This window comes from Schistocerca cancellata, chromosome 1 (genome assembly GCF_023864275.1).
Source record: "Schistocerca cancellata isolate TAMUIC-IGC-003103 chromosome 1, iqSchCanc2.1, whole genome shotgun sequence".
Lineage (NCBI taxonomy): Eukaryota > Metazoa > Arthropoda > Insecta > Orthoptera > Acrididae > Schistocerca > Schistocerca cancellata.
In genome coordinates, this window is record NC_064626.1 from 534788968 (window position 1) to 534806492 (window position 17525).

Below are 17525 nucleotides of genomic sequence, written 5' to 3' on the forward strand. Positions count from 1 at the left end.
TCCGAAAAACAGTGAAACATATTTTTATTTCTAACCGAAAATATAAATTCAGAGTTTCTAGATGTAGCCATAAAAATGCTGTCATAATAAAATATTTTCAAAACCCACTTAACCCCTTTTTCAAAAACTTAATTTTAACCGAGAAGTCAAATAAAAATTTTCATAGATGTGGCATTAGTAGTTCTTTAATAATGATTTCTTAAAACACTTTCACCCACTATTTCACCCCCATAAAGGTTAAATTTCCAAAAATGCTGAAACACGTATTAATCTATTTCTGAGTGAGAAACCAAATATCAATTTTGTACGTCTTCAAAACAGGTTTAAGAGCAACATGTCAGAAAATCTTCATCGCCAGTTTCACCCCCTTAAGAGTAGAATTTCGAAAAATCCCTTCTTAAACGACGCCTTCAGGCATACAGTATAAGATCAAATGCGGCCCGCCAGGAATTCCTCTCCCATGAAAATCTCTTCGTCCCGGAGTAGCACTTCTAACTTATGTCCTCAATTATTTGCTGGAAATTTCCAATCTCTGTCTTCCTCTACACTTTTTGCCCTCTACAGCTCCCTCTAGTAACATGCAAGTCATTCCCTGATGTCTTAACAGATATCCTATCATACTGTCCTTTCTCCTTGTCAGTTTTCCACATATTCCTTTCCTATCCTATTCTGAGCAGAACCATCTCATTCCTCACATTATCAATCTACCTGATTTTCAACATTTGCCTTAAGCACTACATCTCATACGCTTCGATTCTCTTCTGTTCCAGTTTTCCCACAGTCCATGTTTCACTACCATGCTGTGCTCCAAAAGTATATTCTCAGAAATTTCTTCCTCAAATTAAGGCCTATGTCTGATACTAGTAGACTTTTCTTGGGCAGGAATACTCGTTTTGCCAGTGTTAGTCTGCTTTTGATGGCTTGCTTGCTCCGTCCGTTATGTCTTATTTTGAGGCCTAGGTAGCAGAATTCCTTAACTTCATCTACTTCGTTATCATCAATCCTGATGTTAAGTTTCTCGCTGTTCTCATATGTGATACTTCTTATTACTTTCGTCTTTCTTCTATTTACTATCAGTCTATATTCTGTGCTCATTAGACTGGGCATTCCATTCAGCAGATCATATAATTCTTCTTCACTTTCACTCAGGGTAGCATTGTCATCAGCGAATAGTATCATTGATATCCTTTCACCTTGAATTTTAATTCCACTCCTGAACCTTTCTTCCGTCATTGCTTCTTCGATGAACACATTGAACAGAAGATGCGAAAGACTTCATCCTGTCTTACACCCTTTTTAACCCGAGCACTTCGTTCTCGGTCGTCCGCTCTCATATTCCGTCTTGGCTCTTGTACGTGTTCTATATTATCCGTCTCTCCCTCTATAGTACCCTTATTATTCTAAGAATTTCGAACATCTTGCACCATTTTACAATGTCGAACGATTATTCCTTTATTTTTCTTTACTCTTGCTTCCACTGTCAATCGCAATGAGAGAATTGCCTCTAGTGCCTTAGCCTTTCGGAAAGCAAAACTGATCGTCATCTAATACATCCTCCATTTTTTCCATTCTTCTGTATATTACTCTTGTGAGCAACTTGGATGCATAAACTGTTAAGCTGATTGAGCGATAGTTCTCGCACCTATCAGCTCTTGCATTCTTCGGAATTGTGTGGACGATATTTTTCCGAAAGTCAGAGGGTATGTCACCAGAATCATATACTCTACACACCAACGTAAATAATCATTTTCATTTCGTTTCCACTCACCCCCTCCCCAAAACCATAGGAATTCTGATGGAATGTTATCTATCCCTTCTGCCTTATTTGTTCTTGAAGTCACAAAACTCTATTAAATTCAGATTCTAATACTGGATCCCCTATCTCCTACAAATCAACTCCTGTTTTTTTTCTTCAATCACATCAGACAAATCTTCCCCCTCATAGAGGCCTTCAATGTACTCTTTCCACCTATTCGCTCTCACCTCTGCATTTAACAATGGAATTCCCGTTGAAATCTTAATGTTGCCACCCTTGCTTTTTAATTTCACCGAAGGTTGTTTTGAGTTTCCTATATGCTGCGCCAGTCCTTCCGACAATCTTTTTTTTTCGATTTCTTCACATTTTTCATGCAGCCATTTCGTCTTATTTTCCCTGTGATTAATATCTTTTTTTCATTTTTGGAAATTTGTGGTAAGTTCCTGTGTGTCCAAATTGCTGAAGTCATCGGTTCCTAGGCTTACACACTACTTAATCTAACTTACGCTAAGGGCAACACACACACCCATACCCGAGGGAGAAGTTGAAACTCCGACAGGGGGAGCCGCGCGAACTGTGGCAAGGCGCCTCATACCGCTCGGGTATCCCGCACGGCTTATTTGATTCCTCAGTGACGTGTATTTCTTTATTGCCCTAAACATTTTTGTACTTTCTTGTTTCATCGATCAACTGAAGTATTCATCTATTACCTAGGGCTTCTTCGCAGTTACCTTCTCTGTACCTATATTTTTCTTTCCAAATTTTGTGATTGCTCTTTTTACAGATGTCGATTCCTCTTCAACTGTACTGCCTCCTGGGCTATTCCTTATTGCTGTATCTACAACATTAGAGAACTTCAAACGTCTCTCGTCGTTCCTTAGTAGTTCCGTATCCCACTCCTTTGCGTATTGATTCTTCCTGACTAATCTTTTAAACTTTAGCATACTCTTCATCACTACTACATTGTGATCTGAGTCTACACTATGTGAGCAAAGGTACCCGGACAACTGGCTGAAAATAACTTACAAGCTCTTGGCGCCCTCCATCGATAATGCTGGAATTCAACATGGTGTTGGCCTACCCTTAGCCTTGATGACAGCTTGCAACTCTCGCAGGTATATGTTCGATCAGGCGCTGGAAGGTTTCTTGGAAAATCGCAGCCTATTCTTCACGGAGTGCTGCACTAAAAAGAGGTATCGATGTCGGTCGGGGGGGCCTGGCACGAAGTCGGCATTCCAAAACATCTCAAAGGTGTTCTGTTCGTGTAACCAGTCCGCCACAGGCCATGCATTATGAACAGGTGCTCGATCGTGTTGAAAGATGCAATCGCCATCCCCGAATTGCTCTTCAAAGTGGGAAGTAAGGAAGTGCTTAAACCATCAGTGTAGGCCTGTGCTGTGATAGTGCCACGTAAAACAAGGGCTGCAGGCCCCCTCCACGAAAAACGCGACCACGCCTTAGCACCATCGCCTCAGAATGTTACTGCTGACACTACACAGATGGCGTTCACTGGACATTCGCCATACCCAAACCCTGCCATCAGATCGCCACATTGTGCACCTTGACTCGTCACTCCACACAACGTTTTCCCACTGTTCAATCGCTCAATGTTATGCTCCTTACAGCAAGCCAGGCGTCGTTTGGCATTTACCGGCGTTATGTGTAGCTTATGAGCAGCTGTTCGACCATGAAATCCAAGTTTTCCCCGCCTCCCGTCTAATTGTTACAGTACTTGCAGTGGACCCTGATGCAGTTTGGAATTCCTGTGTGGTGGTCTGGATAGATGTCTGTCTATTACACATTATGACCCTCTTCAACTGTCGACGGTCTCTGTCAGTCAACAAACGTGGTCGCCCTGTACGCTTTTGCGCTGTAAGTGTCCCTTCACGTTTCCACTTCACTATCAGATCGAAAACAGTGGACCTAGGGATGTTTAGGAGTGTGGAAATCTCGCGTACAGACGCATGACACAAGTGACACCCAATCACCTGACCTCGTTTGAAGTCCGTGAGTTCCGCGGAGCGCCCCGTTCTGCTCTCACACGATGTCTAATGACCACTGAGGTCGCTGATATGGTGCCTGGCAGTAAGTGGCAGCACAATGCACCTAATATGAAAAACGTATGTTTTTGGGGGTGTCCGGTTCCTTTTGATCACATAGTGTATTTCTGCTCCTGGGTACGCAGCACAATCCAGGAACTGATTTCGGAATCCATGTCTGACCCTGAAACAATCTAACTGAAATATTTTCGTATCACCCGACCCTTTCCATGCCTACCTGCTCTTCTTATGATTCTTGAACACAGTATTCGCTGTTACTAGCTGAAACTTTTTAAAGAAATCAATCTTTCTCCTCCCTCAATCCTTGTCCCAAGCCCATTTTCTACTGTAACCTTTTCTTTTACTTCTTCCCCTACAACTGCCTTCCAGTCCCCCATGACTATTAGATTTTGATCTCCCTTTACGTACTGTATTACCCTTCCAGTAGCCTCATAAACTTCCTCTATCTCTTCATCTTGAGCTTGCGACGTCGGCATGTACACCTGGACTACCGTTGTCGGTATAGGTTTGCTGTCAATTCTGATAAGAACAACACTGTCACTGAACTGTTCATGGTAACACACTCTCTGTCCTACCTCCCAATTCATAACGAATCGTACTCTCGATATACCATTTTCCGCTGGTGTTGATATTACTCTAGACTCATCCGACCAGAAATCCTTGTATTTTCTACCATGTTCAACCTTCTGACATTCCACGCCACGACCAGCATAACGTTATCCTTTCTTGGTTACTAGAACTTTTCCGTACACGTGCAAAAACGCAGCTATTTACTCGGTTTCAAAATGGCAGACTCCGCGTATATGCATAAATTTTGGCGCACGGATTGGAGCTGTATACTCTATTCTGTGCCTATAGTTTGTCTACTCCTCCTAATGTTTCCCTACATGTGTATAAAGATGAGCCAGTGGTTCGTTCCAGCTGCCTAGACGTTAAACTACAAGGAAAAACTACATCTCTCTCTACTGTAATGGTTCTCATATTTGTGAGAGTCAAGCTGTACGTCAGCGGATAGCCGCGCGGTCTTAGGCGCCTTGCCACGGTTCGCGCGGCTTCTCCAGTCGGAGGTTCTAGTCCTCCCTCGGTGATGGGTGTGTGTGTTGTCGTTAGCTTAAGTTAGATTAAGTAGTGCGTAACGCTAGGGCCCTCAGCAGTTTGGTCTCACAGAAACTTACCGCAAATTTCTAAAATTTTTCCATACTTCAGTGAACGTCAGCCAATTTTGGCCATCAGCTCATCTCTTGTGTCGATCGATTTGCGTTTGTCGTGCTGATCTATGTAAAAGGTCAGAAAGTTCTAGGATTTGTAAAGGGGAATGAGTACATAATACGTATTTTGAATAGGAATCCACGTCAGGAAACAGACCGTTTCCATTCTACGACGGTTTCATTTCAGATGTTATCTCATCCACTTCTGCTAGAGGAACTGAGTTAGGCGTGACGCAGTACAGTTATTAAGCAACAATTCGAAAGAAAACATAATGAATTTCCATTCATCTTTTAAGCACATTTGTTTGTATTAAGACTTAAAAATTACGTGTTTACATTATTACAGAACAAAAAAGAACCTAGCATACCTTATGTATAGAACAATTTTGATGCATTACAACAGCGGCTTGATGTGACGACCACCAAAATTGTTACGGGCATTGTACACGTCATCCTGTCAGCCCTACTGCATACCAAGACGTGCAGCTCTGAGACTTCTCTCTTTCCCTCAGCATATGTCTGTCGAATCGTTACCCATCTAAATTGAAATCGTCGTCGAGACATGTGTTCCTATTCAAAATATTGTGTACTCACCCCCACTCTATAAGTCCTAGAAGTTAAGTTACGGGAATTTCCGAACACCCTGTATACAGATCAGCCGAGATTCCCAAATGAGCTGATTGCCGGAAATGGACTGTCGGTCGCTGACGTATGGCTTGATTCCCATAAATATGAGAACCATTGCAGTAGATAGAAGAAAACATTTGCTCACAGATTTAGTTTTTCCTTGTAGTCGAACGCCCAGTCAGCTAGAACGAACCACTAGCTCGTCTTTATATGGATGTAGAGAAACATTCGGTGGATTAGACGAAACCATAGGCACAGAATAGAGAGCAAACTCAGCTCCAATCCGTGCGCCGAACTCTGTGCGCATGCGTGAAATCTGCCACGTTGAAACAGAGTAAATAGCTGTTTTTGAAGCCAAAGGCGAACAGATACATTGTGTTTATTTTCTTAACTGTGAATTTTGGCTGCTGGACTTATTTACACGTAAACAGTTGTTTGAAGTACTGTAGAGAAAAGACAACAGCAAAGTAACGAGCGGTTCCCACGAAGCGGCTGATAGCTATACACGAGAAAAATGTGAAATTCGGTTTTCTTTCTGTGAACAATGAAAACTCATTAACTGAAAAAAAATGCTGTGTGTAAATAAAGCACATCTAAATCGACTTCTGGTGACAGGTTTTCGGTAGAGGTTCTTCTTTTTCTTTAAAAAACTGAAAACGACTTGTCTCTTATTTGCGCGTCTTCTTCACTAATGTGTTTAATACCTCACATTTGATCCCGAGAAAACTAATAAGCACATAAAACTGATTTCTTTCCTATATTAAATAGTAGTTTCATATCACAGCTACAAGATGAAGTGTCTGTATTTTCGAAATTGGTCATAGTTACTATCATACTTAATTTCCAAATAGTCTGTAGTAAAAAATTTGAAGGGTTTGCAGCGAAAAATGTGGTCGATAGCTACTTTACGTTCGGTTCATTTTAGATGACACGTTGCCGTATGTTAAATGTAGCTAATATATCCAAACTGTTTTGTAAGCTGAAAAGATAGCCACATCTCACTAGGGGACGAAGAAAACAGAAGTTTAAGCTGGGGCAGCTCACTATGGGAGCGCGTGTACTCGTCATCACCGATTTCTTCCAACTTTTATGGTATATGCAGGGCTCCATCAGAAATGAAAGTGACGGAGTGGGATTCCAAATGGCCAAGCATTTAAAAAAAATTAATTTTTGGCGCGGGTCGGGAGAAGCATAAGCAAATTTATAATAGCAGAGTTTTTAGCAGTGCGTAGCATAGTGGAATAACAAGCTGAGGGTCGCGGGTTCGAGTCGATATGTGGAAATTACTTTACCTTATTTATTTTCAATTTTACGGTACTTACATTGAAAATAAACATAATTAATGTTCCATATATCGTATCTGTTAATATTTTCATAAAACGCACGAAATTTGGGATTGCATGTAACTTCCCAGGAAGCGGTTGTAAGCTGTTCACGAGAATATCGTAGATAAAATTAGATGCTGTCATTATTTTACAATTGATGATTTGCATGTGCTGGAGTGATATTTATCGTGAAAATAGGGGCAGCAGTAATTTTCTCGGCGTGCTGCACACATTGTAAACGTCGCATTTTTTCGAGTGACATGGTTGTTGTTTTGAAATTGCTATAGAAAAACAAACCTGGCTTACATTCATGAAAGATTATCCCTCACCGCACAGTCTGGCAGCAAACCACACGTAACTCATCATCTCACCTAACACTGGCAATTAAGTACAGTTGAATGTATTTTGATACAGTGTTCTCGGGATGTGGTTTCTTTTTTTCTCTTGATAAGAGCAGGTTTGAAGATTTGTGATAAGATTTTTTGCCTGACGACAAAAATACACACTGCAGTTTCGCACTATCGTAGTATCACTAATAGCGCACGATCGCAATCCTTTTTCATCTTAAAAATCTCGTCGTATAATTTATTTGTTTGTCCTCCCCACGAGTCATTTAACAGAATAAATCTGTTCTCCTCCACCTGGGGCTTCAAACAAACAAATCAGTCAAAAAATTAACATAAGGCTGTTTTAAGTTTCCCAGATTTTGATGAAGTAATAACGGCATGCCTATATTTTGCCTTTCCCTTTCCTTTTTGTGATTTTTATGAAAATACCGATAAATACAGTATGTTGAGCCTTAGTTTGGTCTATTTTCAAAGAAATTAATGTAAAAATTGAATATAATAAAGATAAAATATGTCTGGGCCTAATTCAAAAAAATTTGCGTAAATTAAATTTTAATGCAGCCTGTTGTCTTCATTTGAAGTAACGCCTATGCATTACTTTCATGTTCTGACCATGAATGAAAATTCCAGCACTAATACAACCAGCAGTAGTATAAACAGAAAGACTCGTGATGTGTGTCCTAAGACAGCTGTTTCTGTAGCAAGTGAAAATGATTTATCAGCTCAAAGTTCGAGAAAAGAAAAATTAAACGATAAAATAAAATTGCTAAGAGGAAATGCATTCATGTTGCATGCTTGCATTCAACATTCTAGCGGTTGCAATAGTTATTAACGTACCAGTAATTCACATTTGAAATAGCTTTTCTGCGCTTACATTAACCTGTGATCTTACAGTGTTAATCGCTTAAATATGTTACCTAGACAAATGTATTCCCGAAATTTCATTACTCTACATTTATTATTTCTTGGTGCTGGGATTTTTTTTTCCGTCAGTGTACTTCCGAGAGATTCTTCTCCAGCTGAATATTTGACTTCTCGTCGTGATGCGTGCTGAATCCTGTTTCTCCATTGTTCTCACGTGCTGACGTCCCGATATCGATGTACTTCCCTCATTTCTTCGCATCTCAATCAGTATCTCGTGGGTTCTCCCACACGTGTGATCCATATAAACGAGAAACCAGTACGCTTCTTCGGAGCACAGGTATTCTTAAGCATTCAGCATGCCTACACTATACACACGGCAGCAACAGGTCTCTTCGGCCGGCTTCGCCTTCTGCCTCCCCTCTCCCGTTAATCGAGATTCAGCCGCAGCGCTTTACAGACTCGCCTCATTCCGTAATTCTTTCAGACGTGCCGTCTACGCAGTGCGGGGCGTCCATACAGTACTGCCTGGCTGGCGTGTCCAGCTCCGCTTGTCACGGGCGGGACATTAACGTGACTGATGCGAGCCCGCCTACACAATAGGCAGGTGGGCGACACGCCAGCTTTATTGATTATGGAGCACCACTCTCCATTGTATTCCGCAGCTTGTTTAAGGCATATACCGTACACGACGCCCGAGACCCTTAATCGATCGTGCTGTCGAGAAGTCACTGCATCCAATAAACTTCCACCAAGATACATTACATTTCCTTCCCATTTTAATATTCCTTTCGTAAATTTCCTATTATGATTCCGAGATTAATGCCAGATACTCGTCTTCTGATATGCACAATCCGATGGAAACTCTCAGACATAGCAGACAGAAACAGTCTGCAAATTTAAATACCATTACTTACTTTCAGTGCTTGTAAAGAGTGCCGAATAAATATTTTACATAGCAACTGTTGTCAGGAATTGCAGTTTCATACTACAAGACATGACAAATGATACAATGTATTCCACTCTCCCGCATCTGTTGGGCTAAAAAGCGTTAGTAACGTTCTGCGACTTAGGTAATGATTGCATTTATAACCAAGTAACTAAAGTGGTTGCAATTTCCAGCGGTAAGCGAAAACTTAATAGCGCAGTTTAGTAAATTCGGGTATTCCATTAAGGACATTTTTGAAAGCTGTGATTTTACGAGGGGCGTTCAATAAGTAATGCAAAACACCACTTCTTCTGTAAGCAGGTTGGTGTTATTCAGTAGTCAAATACACCACATTATTTCCCACTCTTTTTATATCAAACCCTACTTTTCAACATAATGTACTTTCAATGCGACGGCCTTACGCCACCTTACTTGGAGGGCCTGTATTCCCGCATAGTACCATTTTACTCGTCGACATCGAGACCAACGTCTTGCTGCATCAATAAATTTCGCATCACCCACGTACTACTTCCCGTGCTTCACTAGCAGAAAAGGATAGTCCTTCGTTGCCCTTCACATGTCTTCTGTTAGGCGGTAAGGAGACCAGCAGTCACACACCTTTGAGCAACCCAACTGGTGGACGAGTTTGTCAGCACTACCAACAGAGACGTCCAGCCGAGTAGCGGCGTGTTCGATTCTGACCCGTCGATCGCCTCGAATCAAGAGTGTTCGCACATTCCAGTACTGCAGGAGTGACAACTACGTGCGGCAGTGCAGCACGCGGGAGATCTCACAAGGATGGGCGACCTTGTTGGTACGATGACACATGCCTCGACCAACGGCTCACCGTGCTTTTGTTCGCTGCCAGGTCTCTGTAGACATTCCGCAAGCGGCTATGAATATCTGTGCTGATCTGGCTTTCCGCAAAACATTACGAATCTCTGCTTTGAACACACCTCTGTTATATACGCCTTTACTAGGATTACGTATATCGCCGCCATCTGTTATGACAACCAGACGTACGCAAACATCGCAGTACCCACATCCTGCGACACCTCACTTTAGTGAATACCAGAGACACTACTAGCTAGGTCATAAGCACCTACGTCAAGCTAACATACACCCACAAGCGACAAACATCGACACGCCCCTGCATATCAGCAACGTTGACTGGATATGCCAGCTGCTGTTAAAGCCGACCAACAGGCTACAACTCGGAAACCGACGAGCTCGCCCACTGACGCAAAAACAAATCGTCAACATCACCCTACACTGTCCATCTGACATATGACCTATCGGACACAAAACAATGATGAACCTGTTACAGGTATGCTGACGCTGACAGAGTTCAACACCGCACCCAGCGGCAGCCGCCGAGTAACAGCACCGCATAACGTCAAACTTACCGACATGCATGATACCCACTACTAACAAAGCCTACCCTTGCATGACCTGTCGCAGGCAGAAAGACATCCGCTACTGCTCTCACTACCCGACACAAGGTTTTTTTTCCCCTTGGCTCTTGCCTTGGCACTTTTTTTTCCACTGCCCTTCAGACCGCAACCCTTCATTCGACTTTTGACCGAATCTATCTCCAGATGAGCGCGTATTAATGGCTAACCTTAACCAGACGTTCGCAAACATCGCAGTACCCACATCCTGCGACACCTCACTGCAGAGATGGCAGTAGACCTTTTGTGTTGGCCATCATGCCGGTGTGGGCGAGGAGGGGCTCCACCTCTTATATATATATAATAAAAAGCCGCCATCTGTCATAACTTCATAAAACTACAGGGGCTGAAACGGGAATATTCAACGACGTCCCACAACAAATCCTGCATTTTCCAACCGAAAATGAGCGAGAAAAAAAGTCTTGTATTAGTTATTGAGCGCCCTTCGAATATTACATGATTTAAAGCTACAGATAGTTGCGAGCGGTTACATATCGAAACAGCTGATTTTTATAAATAGTTTCGGGGTATTACAGGCTTGTCTTCATACTACGATATCAGAGGCTGACGGTTATTTTTAAAGTATCATGCTGTGCACTGCTGGAAGCTACACCGTGACAAAAGAAAGAGAAGGTACATTTAGTACCTTCAGTGATAGTTATTCTGCAAGTTATGTACAAAGTTAAATTATTACTTACTACGGCAGCTTAGGACGTATTGGTGCTAATTTCCATTGACAGTTTCCACTGAAGGCTTTCAACCTCCCAGTTATGCACTGTCACTGAATATTTGTTCTCAGTGTTTTTCAGAACAGTAGGTCGTAGGAAATCGGCAAGCATACACGACTGGAGATTTAACATCATTTAACTCTTCGAAGCACACTTTTTATAGTGTAATAAGAGAAATAACCTGTTGGTAACCGATTCCGACATTAGGGGTGAAATTTCGTAGCACATGGCATCGCATATAAGAGGTGTTTTCAAAAAATATCGGGAATTTTCGTTTTTTGGAAATAAATTTATTTATTCGTCTACATTAATGTTGTCTTCTTGAAAATAGTTCCCATTAGATAATAGCTAGCGCTTCTTTCAATCCCGACATCTTGCTATCTTTGGGAAAGCACTCAGCTCTTTCAGTGATGCGCTTTTAATCCCACTTAAGCTTGTAAAACGACTGCCCTTTTAAGGTTCTTCTTTTTTTTTAAACAGAAAAAGTTACACAGGGTAAATCTGTCGAATATAGAGATATGGCGTCATTACAGTGTTGTTTTCCGCCAAAACTTCAAACAAGCAGTGGAATGTGAGCATGTGCATTATCGTGGTGCAAAAGCCATGAATTGATTCGCCACAAGACCGGGAGTTGTTTCTGGATTGCTTCCCGCAAACGCTGTTGAACTTGTACGTAGTACTCCTTATTGGTCGTTTGATCTTTTGGGAAGTTAAAATCGAAGTAACCTGAGCAGAACTTTCGCATTCGAGCTTTTTTTCGATTTTGGCGATCCAGAATGCCTCCTCCGGCACGACTCAGCTTTAGTTTCGAAGTCATGCTCGTACTTCCAAGTTGCGTCACCTGTCATGACACATTTCAGCAAATCTGCAGCCTTGTTGATTTCATTTAGCGACTCCTGAGCAACTTGCAGGTGCCGATGATTTTGCTCGCAATTCAACATCTTTGGTACAAATTTTGCTGTCACTTATTTCATACGGCGTCTTGTAGCAGGACCACTGTGCGTATCAGAAAGCCAGAATTGTGCTACAGTGGTTTGAGGAGCATGATAATACACCCATGGTAATGCCCAGCCACCAGATTCGCTTGATCTGAATCCTATAGAATACATCTGGGACGGTATCGGTCCCTATCTCCGCGCCCACAAACCATCGGCCAGTAATTTACGGGAGCGACCAGTGCGTAGACTTCTGGTGCCACTTACCTCTGCTGACCCAACAAACACTTGTCGAGGAACCAAGACGCTGTTAAGATGGTGGTCACAATGTTTCGGTCAAGGCAGAGGGGAACTTCCGTGCATACTGTACGAATCGAGCGGCTTGTCAATTACCGCTGAAGTTAGGATACATTTTAGTCAAAGACAGAATAATGAGTGGTCGTAGAATTTTATTTCTATGTTACCTTCTCATTCGTCACGAAATTTATTTCCTTATTAAACCTGTTGTCTTGATGATCATATATTAAATATTTATTACATACTACTAAAGTAATCTCTGCACTGTAGCGTATGTGACATCACCGTACTATCGGCTCATCTAATACACTGGATTTATGGTACAGTGCTTCCTAGTAATTACTTGCCACATCGTTATTAATTTCAACACATGTTTTAAACTGAAGAGCCAACGGAACTAGTGCACATGCCTAATATCGTATAGGGCCCCAGCGAACACGAAGAAGGCCGCAACATGACGTGGCATGGACTCGACTAATGTCTGAAGTAGTGATGGAGGGAATTGACACCATGAATCCTGCACAGCTGCCTATAAATCCGCAAGAGTACGCGGGGTGGAGATCTCTTCTGAATAGTACGTTGCAAGGCATCCCAGATATGCTCAATAATGTCCTTGTATGAGGAGTTTGATGCCAACGGAAGTGTTTAAATTCAGAAGTGTGTTCCTGGAGCCACTCTGTAGCAATTCTGACGTGTGATGTGTCGCATTGTCCTGCTGGAATTGCCCTAATCCGTCGGAATGCACAATGGACATGAATGGATGCAGATAATCAAACACGATGCTTTCGTGTCACCTGTCACAGTCGTATCTAGACGTATCAGGGGTCCCATATCACTCCAACTGCACACGCTCACACCATTACAGAGCCTCCACCAGCTTGGAAGTCCCCTGCTGGCTTGCAGTGTCCATGGATTCATGAGGTTGTCGGAATATATCCGCTCGATACAACTTGAAACGAGACTCCTCCGATCAGGCAACATGTTTCCAGTCATCAACAGTCCAAAGTCGGTGTTGACGGGTCCACGAGAGGAGTAAAGCTTTGTATCTCGCAGTCAACAAGGGTACACGAGTGAGCCTTCGGCTTCGAAAGCCCATATCGATGATGTTTCGTTTAATGGTTCGCACGCTGACACTTGTTGATGACCCATCACTGAAATCTGCAGCAATTTGCGGAAGGGTTGCACTTCTGTCACGTTGAACGATTCTCCCTGGCCGTCGTTGGACCAGTTCTTGCAGGATCTATTTCCGCCCGCAGCGATGTCGGAGATCTGATGTTTTACCGGATACTTCATATTCACGGTACACGCGTCAAATGGTCGTACGGGAAAACCCAACTGCATCGCTACCTCGGAGACGCTGTGTCCCATCGCTCGTGCGCCGACTATGAAACCACATTCAAAGTCACTTAAATCTTAATAACCTGCCATTGCAGCAGCACTAACCGATCTAACAACTGTGCCAGACACTTGTCTTATATAGGCATTAGCAACCGCAGCGCCGTACTCTGCCTGTTTGTATATCTCTGTACTTGAATACGCATACCTATACCAGTTTCTTTGACAATTCAGTGTAAAATGTACCTGTTGATACACTTTAGTTTGGAGAGATGATTATCAAGAACAACTGAAAATATAAATAAGAGAAGTGACCAGCGTGACAAGTTAACAACCCTATTCAGTTGTGTCATTATTTGTTTCAGTAGTCGTATTACCGTCTGTAAGTGATAGATAACAATAAAAAAAGCGAGACGTCATCTAAGAATAGCGAGAACAACGTTGTCACTGGGTAGTAGAGTCGCGGTACATGAGGCAGCATCTGGTATCTGCAAATGTGCCGCATGCGTGGCCAACGAGCTTCTGTATGTTGCTGGGTTGCTAGTGAAGCAGAGTAGCGAGTGAACTGTCTTTAGTTTTGAATGATGGCAAAATCAGCCCGTGCATATACGATCAATTTCTACACAACAGCGTGTTTGTCACTCTGTGAGGACAATTTGGAATCTCACACATCCCGATTCAACGTAATATGCCTCTGAAACTTTCTGGCACAATCACAAACGAGAGTAGAAGCCAGGACCTTCGTCTTTCGCGGGCGAGTGATCTATCGACTTAGCTATCGACGCACGATTCATGATCCGCTGTGACACCCCCACTTCCGCCAATACTTTCGTTACCTTCCAAACTTTACAGAAATTCTGCAACATAGCTTGCGGTACTAGCACTCTTGGAAGAAATGATATTAGGGAGAAATGGCTTTGCACGGCCGCTGGAGAGTGAAAATTCATAAAGGTAATATGATAGTGTTTAGAAAGAAAGACCCATTCCGTCGTGGTTAGAAGAAAACAATTGGATCTGATGGAATACGCCGTTCATGACAGAAGAATGAAGGCCATGCAACATCTTTGGTACAGACTGAAGTGTGTGCTGTGTCCGGTCAATTCGGTCAAATCCGGCAACGATCACTATTTGCATACGGTGCTTCCAAAACTGGATTTCATAAACCAGATTTCCCAATCGCACATCTGGTCGGTCGTGTAAATACTAGCAACATCGATTCTAGCTGCCGGTTTCCCACTTCTATCATCAGTTTTCGCTTCCATGTAATCGCACAACCGTTTCTGAAATGTTCTTAGTTTGTCAAGTTACGTCTTGTTTTTACAAATTTTCAGCTAATCTGGACGGAGTGACGTTTTATGCAGTGACAGAAAAGCAGAAAAGTTAGCCCTATCATGAAAATGTCTATTTCTAACAATTAACTCGGGAGGAAGATCCATTGCGCTTCCTAAATCAGGAAACGGAACAGCTGATTTCAGACACCATATTCGACAGGTGTAGCAAAACCGCCTCAGACCTTAACATGCAAACACGAAAATGAAAGACTGGGTCCGAAATTCGGTTTTACTCTCCGGAAGTTGTTTCGCATCTAAACGCAGTGAATAAAAAATGGATCGCGAAGAGTTAAATGAGATACTTTCTTGGTGGTTCTGAATTTTGTAAGAACCTTTCTGCGGGATCAAATGTATAATACATGGATTGAACGAAAACAGGGGGACACGGCGGGAAATGCGTGCTTGAACATAAATGCACATGCTAGCCAAGCCTGGAGGTTGCGCCGTTGTTTATTTGACCACGAACGACGCCTGTGGAATGTCGTCAATATGTTACAAGTGTCTGTCGTGTTGAGGACAGTGTTCTGCGTAGTTGCGAATGCGTTATGTCGGAGCTAATTGACTTGCAACATAGGAAAGCTGTCGGTACTCGTATGGTGGTTGCTTCCGCAACCAATGTACCAGTATTCCGTCTTCAGGCCACAAGTGGCCCATCGGGACCATCCGACCGCCGTGTCATCCTCAATGAGGATGCGGATAGGAGGGGGCGTGTGGTCAGCACACCGCTCTCCCGGTTGTTATGATGGTTTTCTGTTCGGTCGAGTAGCTCCTCAGTTGGCAGGACGAGGGTGAGTGCACCGCGGAAAATGGCAACAGCGCACGACGGCCTGGATGGTCACCCATTTAAGTGCCAGCCACGCCCGACAGTGCTTAACTTCGGTGATCTCATGGGAACCGGTGTATCCACTGCGGCAAGGACGTTGCTCCGCAACCAATGTAGCCGCAGTATTAGGTGTTTCAAGACGCAGCATATCGAAGATTTATACCGCTCACAGGGGACGCGGAAAAACAACATCCGCTGAGGCATACGGCGGACGAACGTGCGTGTTGAGTGATCGTGACTGACGGCAGTTGCAAAGTCATTGCAAAACTGAATGTCGCAGTCAGCACGAAAACAATACAGAAAGGAGCTCGAGAGGCAGGGATTTGCATGGCGAGCTGGAATTTCAAAAACACTTATCAATGATGTAAATGCCCGTAAGAAGAAAACGTGGTGCCGAAATCATAAAACCTCTACTGCGGAGCAATTGAAGAAAGTCATTTGATCGGATAAGTCTTGTTGCATTCTGTTTCCAGATACTGACCGAGTTTAAGTTCCAAGAGCGAAATATGGCCCGGTTTCGGCGATAATTTGGGCAGCCGTGTCATGGTATTCCATGGGTACCTGGGTTACTAGCAGCGTGGTCTACGGCGCCTTGCCACGGTTCGCGCGGCTCCCGCCGTCGGATGTTCAAGTCCTCCCTCGGGCATGTATGTGTGTGTTGTCCGCAGCGTTAAGTCAAAGTTAGACTAAGTCGTGTGGAAGCCTAGAGACCGGTGACCTCATCAGTTTGGCCCCAATGGAACTTACCACAAATTTGCAATTTCGTGGGTAACTCTGCAAGGTCGCATTACTGTCAACGATTATGTGACCGCTTTGGCTGATAAGTTACATCTCATGGTACCAGTTTGTTCCCCAATGATGAATATGTGTTCCAAGAAGACTAGGTTCCTGTTCACACAGATCGCATGTCACAGGATTGGTTTTGTGAGAGTGTGGATGAATTATCGCGTCTCCCTGGGCCAACAGTCACCAGATCCCAATATTATTGAGTGTTTATGGTCTACTTTGGAGAGGTGAGTGCGTGGTCGCTGTTCCATCTCCATCATCGTTTCCTTAACTTGCCACTATTTTGGAGGAAGACTGGGATCAGATTCTCTTGAAAACCATATAGAACTTGTAGTTGACCGTTCTTAGACAACTGGAAGCTGTTTCGATTGCCAACGGTTTTCCTAACCGTACTAGGGATCGTAGGCAACGGCCTTGCCGCAGTGGATGCACCGGTTCCCGTGAGATCACCTAAGTTAAGCGCTGTCGGGCGTGGTCGGAACTTTGATGGGTGACCATCCAGGCCGCCATGCGCTGTTGCCATTTTTCGGGGTGCACTCAGCCTCGTGATGCCAATTGAGGAGCTACTCGACCGAATAGTAGCGGATTCGGTCAAGAATACCATCATAACGACCGGGAGAGCGGTGTGCTGACCCCACGCCCCTCCTATCCGCATCGTAACTGAGGATGACACGGCGGTCGGATGGTTCCGGTAGGCCACTCGTGGCCTGAAGACGGAGTACTAGGG

General features: G+C 43.4%; 1 protein-coding gene and 1 pseudogene across 1 annotated transcript in view; one reads left to right on the forward strand and one right to left on the reverse strand.

The window, feature by feature from the left end:
• Window positions 1-17525, reverse strand: part of LOC126179459 (ankyrin repeat domain-containing protein 29) — a 597930-nt gene that overhangs the window by 481375 nt on the left and 99030 nt on the right. The gene's annotated exons all lie outside the window — the stretch shown is intronic.
• On the forward strand, window positions 17203-17320 carry LOC126098021 (5S ribosomal RNA; annotated as a pseudogene).